This window comes from Crocuta crocuta, unplaced genomic scaffold (genome assembly GCF_008692635.1).
Source record: "Crocuta crocuta isolate KB4526 unplaced genomic scaffold, BGI_CrCroc_1.0 scaffold129, whole genome shotgun sequence".
NCBI classification, from domain to species: domain Eukaryota; kingdom Metazoa; phylum Chordata; class Mammalia; order Carnivora; family Hyaenidae; genus Crocuta; species Crocuta crocuta.
In genome coordinates, this window is record NW_027551571.1 from 4,083,948 (window position 1) to 4,091,796 (window position 7,849).

Sequence of the window (7,849 nt, forward strand, 5' to 3'; positions counted from 1 at the left end):
AAGGAAGGAAAGAAGAGAGTCAAAAGCTCTGTTTTGACAGAAAGAGAAGTGGAAGGAGGCGAGTTAGAATTCTGCCAAAATAGAAGCTCCACAAGTTGGGGTCCCTGGTTGGTTTTTTTTTGTTTTTTTTTTGTTTTTTTGCTCCTTCACATACACGAGCATCTAGTACAGCACATGACACATTATAGGTACTACTAAACATGTATGATGCAGTTATTAAGCTCATGACGTCAAGAAAAAAGCTAAGTGTATTGATTCGACAAGTATTAATGGGTACCTACTGTGGGTCACACACTGTGTGAGGACGTGGGGTACAACAATGATGAGCCAGTCCCCTCAAACTTCTTCCCAAGCAGGGAAAGTTGTGTCAGATGGTTCAGTAGAAGAAAGGCTACAGGGAGGACAGAACACGGTATCTCCAAGGGACCAAGGACACTACCCAGCAATGAGACCCGAAGAATGAACAGATTTTCTGCAGAAGGAGGTAAAGAAAAATGCATTTCAGAAGCAACATGTTACAAAATATCCTCCAGGTGACTGTTCATTAGGTGTTTGAGTTGCCAAGATGATTCAAGCACTTCTGACGACTTGCGGGAGTGAAATAAGACAAGAAAGTGACTTGTGGTTAGGTCATGCATCCCAAGCCAGTGACTTAAGTTTTTCTTCTGTAAGGGAAGTGGGAGCTTTTTTGTTTTGTTTTGTTTTGTTTGTTTTGCTTTGTTTTGGAAAGAGTCTGCATGTAGGCATGGGAGAGGCAGAGAGGGAGGGAGAGGGAGAGAATCCCAAGCAGGCTCCACACTATCAGCACAGAGCCTGATGGGGGGCTCAGACCCACGAAGTGTGAGATCATGACCTGAGCTGAAATCAAGAGTCAGATGCTCAACTGACTAAACCACCCAGATGCCCCACAAGTGGGAACTTCTGAACAATTTCACAGATTCTCTGCTGCTCAGATCTGTGGAGGAACATCATTTTGGATTTAGCAGGCTCTGCTTGGGTGTGTGATATGTCAGCTTAGAGGGGTAACCGGGGTACAATCTGATTTGGGGGCAAAATCAAAGTAAGGTTGATCCCTCAACTTTATTCTCAAAGAAAGAGAACAAATTGAATCCCTCTTGGGTGAAGAAACAACCAGAGATGTCAATTGCCTCTGGCTTCTCTGGAAGAAAATCGGTATTAGCTGTGCTCGCCTCTTCAGTCTAGCATCATGTCTTCAGTTTCCTCAATAGCCTACTTGTAAGCCAGTCGGGTACTTAACTGACTGAGCCACCCAGGTGCCCCATAATGTACAATTATAACAGAAGAATGTAGGCTAAGCTATTAGGAGAGCAGATCTTTGAGACTATTCTTCTTCCCTAAGGTTGGATATACAAAAAAAGAACTTGGTTTGAGTGAGTGGCCTTTGGGCCCAGAGGTATGGCCAGAAGTATGGCCCACTTATCCAGTTCTGCAGAGTCAGCATGAAAGCCCTGGCCTGACCTTGGCTGGCAGTGAGCTGCGTATTCCTCTGAAGTCAGATGATGGAGATGCAGCCAGGATGATTCACCATTCTGAGCTCTAGCATGGGCTTCAGTGCTCACCTCTTCTGTTGTTCTGGGGGGATTGTCCAGCTGTACTGCCTCAGCTCCATCTTGATGTCATCTTGGGAAAGTCACTTCAGGGATTCAAATAACACACCCCTGAAAAATGTTTTAGTTATTGACCAGGTCTACAGGACAGAAGCCAATCAGAAGTCCCATCTAAGTGTGACTTAGACTTAGACTGGGGCCAGACCAAAGCTGCTCATTATTCTCTTCACCAAACTGATGTTTCTCATCATATCCTTGCCCAATCAGCTTCGATTCATCCTTGAGGACTTGGCTTGGGTGTGCTTGTCCTGGGAAGCTTCCTTTTAGACCCTGAGCTGGCTTTGGCAGACCAACTCTACACTCCTGACATGTCATGCTAATTTTCATTATTATGATTGTCTATTAGAGCCACATGCCTATCTCCCCTACTGAACTGTGAACTCGCTGTGAAATGAATTCAATAAGAATTTGTAATGATGGAGTGTTATCTTTCTAACAGTCACCACTGTATTTCATGCAGACATTCGTATTCACTTAGCATCAAGATTTAGTAGGAAGGGCAAAGGTAAGTTGTCAGTGAAATGTTATTCATAGACATTTATGCTGGAGCTAGGTATTACACTATGGAGTGCCATGCACTCCTCTAAGTACTTTGGGAATATCAACTCAAGTAACCTTAACACAGATCTATGTGGTAAGTGCCATTACTGACCTCAGATGTCAGATGAGGAAACATCTGATATAGATATAGATACAGATATAGACTCAGACACAGATACAGATACAGCTCTAGCTATACTATAGATATAGACACAGACATCAGTACAGACAAAGGGCCTACTTCAAAGTCAAAGAGGAAATAAGAGTCTGGAATCAAATCCATGTGATCTGTGCTCAGAATCTATGCTCTCTACAGTCAGATCAGGGATTAGTAGAGGGTCCTTCTCCTCAGCTACTTCAACCTTATTCATACCCCCTTTGGAGCAATTACCTGGTTTTATCAAAGTTGTCTGTTTTCATTTCATTTTATTAGGTTTGTCCTGATAGATGGTGAGTTCTTAAAGAGTGAAGATCATATTTCCCAGCAACCTGAAGAATGCCTGGCACATAATAGGTGGTGATTTTTCTTTGTGTTTTGTTTTGTTTGTTCTTGTTTAATGAGTAGAAGACTAAAAATGTCCTGAGTTGTGGCATCATCACATGCATCTGAGAGACTCTCAAGGTAAATACTGAAAGCTATAAATGCCTAAGGGTTCAAACCAGTGCTTCCCAGCTCTGCCGCAAGGATCCCTGGTGTCCGGTGAGATAGTAAAAGTTGTGTAACAAAAATGGCCACCTTGTTGGGGCACCTGGGTGGCTCAGTTGGCTAAGTGACTCAGGTCATGATCTCATGGTCCATGAGTTCGAGCCCCACATCAGGCTCTGTGCTGACAGCTCAGATCCTGGAGCCTGCTTCCAATTCTGTGTCTCCCTCTCTCTCTCTCTGCCCTTTCCCCAGCTCATGCTCAGTCTCTCTCTGTCTCAAAAATAAATAAAAACACCAAAACAATTTTTTTAATTAAAAAAAATTGAAAAATGGCCACCTGCTAAATGGTTAAGAAATATAAAATGTGACATGATGGTCACCTTTCACATTGGGTAAATAAATGAGGTTGTGGTATGATCCACCCGTGACTCTACAAATTAGCTAACTCTTAGCAACCACCTCACTCAAATCCTCTTATGGAAGAATTTAATGGAATATAAAGAGAATTTGAGTGTGCATCTAAGTTTGTAATTTAACAGTCATTCTAGCAGCAACAGAAAGAGGGGAGACGGAGAGGGGTGGGCGGCAGGAAGAAGAGAGCCAAGCAGCTGAGTAAAGGAACATCGCCTCGGTCCGGAGAAGTACAGGAAGGAAGCATTTCTGCAGTGGGTGAATACGACACACACATACCAGATTGGTCTACAGATCTGGCCCACAGGTGAAAAGGTTGGAGGCAGGGAGACCATCCTGTGATTCAGGTCAAACTCTCTGAAGCTGTAAAGAGCTTCTAAAACTGTGAAGAGACTGGATTCCAGACCCTACAATATGTGATCTAAGCCTTGCTATGGCTGACACTTGAATTCCCTTATGAATTTTGAATTTAGTGAATTAGTTTATTTTTATTTTCTGGCGCAAGAAGGTGATTTTATTGAAGCACGGGGACAGGACCCGTGGGTGGGAAGAGCTATCCTGGAATCATGAAGAGAGACTAGTTATATCCTTGAGAGTTGGGGGAGGTAAAGTCACGAGGAAGTTTCCAGAGGGATTTTCACATGCTAAAGAAGACTCAGGATCCTAGAGGCCTAGCTATTGTCCAGCTATGGTTGTTTTTCCTTCCAAAGCATTAAGACAGTAGGGAGTTCCTGGAGCGGTTTTTTTACTTTGCCTCAAGTATTTGTCAATGGTCTGCAGGTTATAAGGGAATTTAATTGTATCTGAATTCAAATGCACAAGGTGTTCAGGATGCTTTGAGCGGGGGCCACACCTAGGTTATCATATTTGAGACCTTTTGCAGACACATTAATTTATCTGAAGTGTAGATGTATAGACTTTTCAGAGATGCAACTGGTTCTGTCTCACCCAGTTAGAGTCCAAAAGACTAGAGGAATCCATGTAATTTAGACTCTCCTGTCTGTATAGATGGGCTCTCAGACACTCTAGGGTTGACTTCCAAGGTCAACCGGAGTTGAAAAATAAAACCAAATCCTGTGTCCTGGGGTCTCTTTTTTTTTTAATGCATTTTTTAACGTTTTATTTATTTCTGACAGAGAGAGAGAGAGACAGCATGAGCAGGGGAGGTGCAGAGAGAGAGGGAGACCCAGAATCCGAATCAGGCTCCAGGCTCTGAGCTGTCAGCACAGAGCCCGACGTGGGGCTCGAACCCACAAACCGTGAGATCATGACCTGAGCCAAAGTCGGATGCTCAACCGCCGATCCCAGGCGCCCCTCCTGGGATCTCTTCAATTTTCTCTCAGAACAGGAAGGTTGTGGGGACCCCCTTATCCTTGTGAGGGGAGTTTTCACAAGACACACCCTTACCCAGACGATTCCTTCCACCATCTTGTTCTCCTGTCTCTTCACACCTGCTCTTTATCCCCCCCAATCCCTCCCAGATCTACTTTGTACCTGCTACAAGGGGAAAAAACAAAAAATAATATTTACCAAATAGTTTTTTTAATTAAAAAGACAGTAGTAAGTTCGGATAAATAAATATTTGTAAAATCTGTAAGTGCCTGACACTAGAAGAATTAAAAAAAAAAAAAAAACTTGACAAGGCACAGACCCTGCATGAAGCCTAAAGGAGTAGAAACAGGGTCACCTGGATGGATCACTTGGTTAAGCGTCCGACTTTGGCTCAGGTCACGATCTCACTGTTTGTGAGTTTGAACCCCGCACTGGGCTCTGTGTTGACAGTTTGGAGACTGGAGCCTGTTTCAGAATCTATGTCTCCTCCCTCTCTGCCCCTCCTCTGCTCACATTCTGTCTGTCTATACCTCAAAAATAAATACACATTAAAATTTTTTTTAAAAAAGTAGAAACAGCCATAGAGAAATGAGAGAATATGAACAAGAAGAAACAAGGTTTCTAATGGGAGAGAATCCACAAATTTAGACCTGTGCTCTGCTGGGCACACCCCATGTATTTCCGCGTCAGAATTATGTAAATATTTATTCAAACAGGTATTTGGGGGAGGGTCCACTTTATAGTCTGTGAGTCAGCATCGCTAAGGCAGAACCCAGGAATCTGCATTTGGACCAGCACCCAAGGAACGCAGTGTGCTTTTCTCTGAGCTGGTGGAGATAGAAACCCTTCCTCTAGGCAGGGCAGTGGATGGTGGTTTCTCTTCAGAAATCAGAGATCTGAAAGGCATTCTCTGCAGAAGGAACAGCGAGGTGATGGCAACAGGAAGGTCCTTGGGGAGCAGACGGGACAAGAATCCACTTTGGCCTGGATGCAGACTGTTCGAGAAGAGCCACAGGCCGTGAACAGAACCCTGGACTTTGGTCTCCTACCCTCCTCAGGCCTGTCAGCATCTGTTTGCAGACTTCTAAAGAAGAAATCCACACTTCAGTTAGTTTTTGCTAAGCCTCTGACATCATGAGGATATTTGATTTCTTTTCCCCTCACTCTGGTTTTCTAACATGATGTGGTAAAAACAACGTGAAATTTTATTTTATTTTATTTTACTTAGTTAGACCCACCTTGATTTAAAGGCTGGCTCCATCACACGTAAGCACCGTGACCTTGTGCTAAGTCACCCATCACCTGTGAGCCTCAGTTTGTGCACTGATAAAATAGTCATAATAACAATTCTTTGTTGCTCGGGCTGAGTGGGAGGGCACAGCAGGGACGTGGCAGCCATTCCCAGTGCTAGAGGCTTCCAGGATGCTGTGTAACTAGTTCGCTGTTCCCTGGCTTCTCCTTGGATTTAATAACTCACCTCTCGATTCTAATCTTCAGATTCAACGATCTACCTGGCATATTTATGATCCCACCGAATTTCAACATGTGAATCTCTTTTAAGGCGCGTCAGCCTGGGACAGCACTGAGGCCTGTGTTAGGATGGCCCGGTGCCAAGGCAAATGTTTAAACTTGGCTGAGGGCTTGGCGCTCAGTTGTGCTTGATGCTTTAAAGAAAATGCAAACCCGGGAGCTTTTTTGAAGGAACAGAGGGCCTGGCTTTTCAGCTGGCGCCTTATAGCCACACAGGTGCACTGCCTCCTGGTGACTGGGGGAGGGAGAAGTGGCCATTTGACCTGAGAGTCTGATGCATTAGTCCCTGGGAGCGCCCGGAGCAAGAGCAGCCCCGAGTGAGGGTAGCCCTGTTTGACTTGGCCACAGGCCCCGCAAACCTGGCGGTGGGCACAGCCCAGAGGAAAACAGCCTTGACATTGACTCTGGTCACTGCTGTGCTCAGGGCCACCTGTGAGTTTCACAAGCTACCTTCCCTTTCCCACAGCATCTGAGCCAGTTAGTTGTGTTCCTGGAAAAAAGAGATCGCATTGCTTTCTGTTGCAACTCTCAGTCTCTGCTCAGGTCGGCGCCTAAAGGCACTCACCTGTGCACACCTCTGAGCGAGGCGCTGGGCCAGCTGCTCTGTCAGAAGCCTTTGTTAATTCTGGGTCTCTCTCCTGTTTCCAAGCATCTATAAATATACAAGTTCTATTGCAATGGGGAAGAAGCTAACATCCGTTAAGCACCTGCTTTAAGCCAGGTGCTTTCACACACAGAACCTTGTTTATTCCTCAAAGCAACTCTGTGAGAAAGGAGTTAATATCTTTATTTATTTGATAAAGATGCTCAGGTGACATGTCAGAGGAGCCAAGATTTGGACCTGGCCTTATGACTCTCTAAGTTCACATTCTTTCCATACACTGCTCTGCCTCTTAACATGTTCTAGAAAGAGCAGTGGGCAGGGCTGCTCGGGGGGAGCCTGGATTTCAGTCCAAGTTCCGACATTGGTTGGCCAGACACAGATCCCTCCTTCTGTCTCAGTGTCTCTGACTCTCTCCTTATAAAATGAGGGGCGCAGGCAAGCTGCCTCTAAGGCTCCTTCCACTTTTAATGTACGTCATAGGCTTGCAAACCAGAGCCAGAGACAGAATGTGGAGGGTGGGTTTACTTTGCCTCTACTAGTCTTTCTGGGTGTTCAGTGAGAGACAGACGGCTGTGGTCCCATGGTCAAGTGCAGGCGGCTGTGGTCCCATGGTCAAGTTCAGGCTAAGATATAGGGGGCTTTCTATCCCAAGACAGATAGTCTTCAGTAAAGGCAGAAAGAGGTAATACACAGACATACCCGATATTATGAACGATGGAGACCGGCACGTGCCAGGAGCTGTTGGGACTCTTCCCACACATGCACCCACCTCCCCTTTACAGGACACCAGCAAAGAAATGTAACAAAGTCCCTGTCTTACACGTACATGAGGAAGCAGCAGCTCAGAAAGTTTGCACACGCTTGCAGGTGAGGAGCTGGGATCTGAACCCTGTCGGTTGTCGGTCCCTCTTAACACTATGTCTCGTGGCGCTTTGTCAAAGACATACGGATGGGACCAGCTCAGTAAGGAACTTGCTCTGTATTTTAAAAGAGGAACAAAACTAATGGCTATCAAGCAGCCAGACAGGGCCAACCACTTCGCCTGTGTCGTGGTACTCAGTCGCCACAGCAGCACTTTAGACAGGTGATATCTTGAAGGAAACACGGCTGAAAGGTTAGAAGAGATCTGTGAAGTGGGGGGGGGAGGGGGGGGACCAG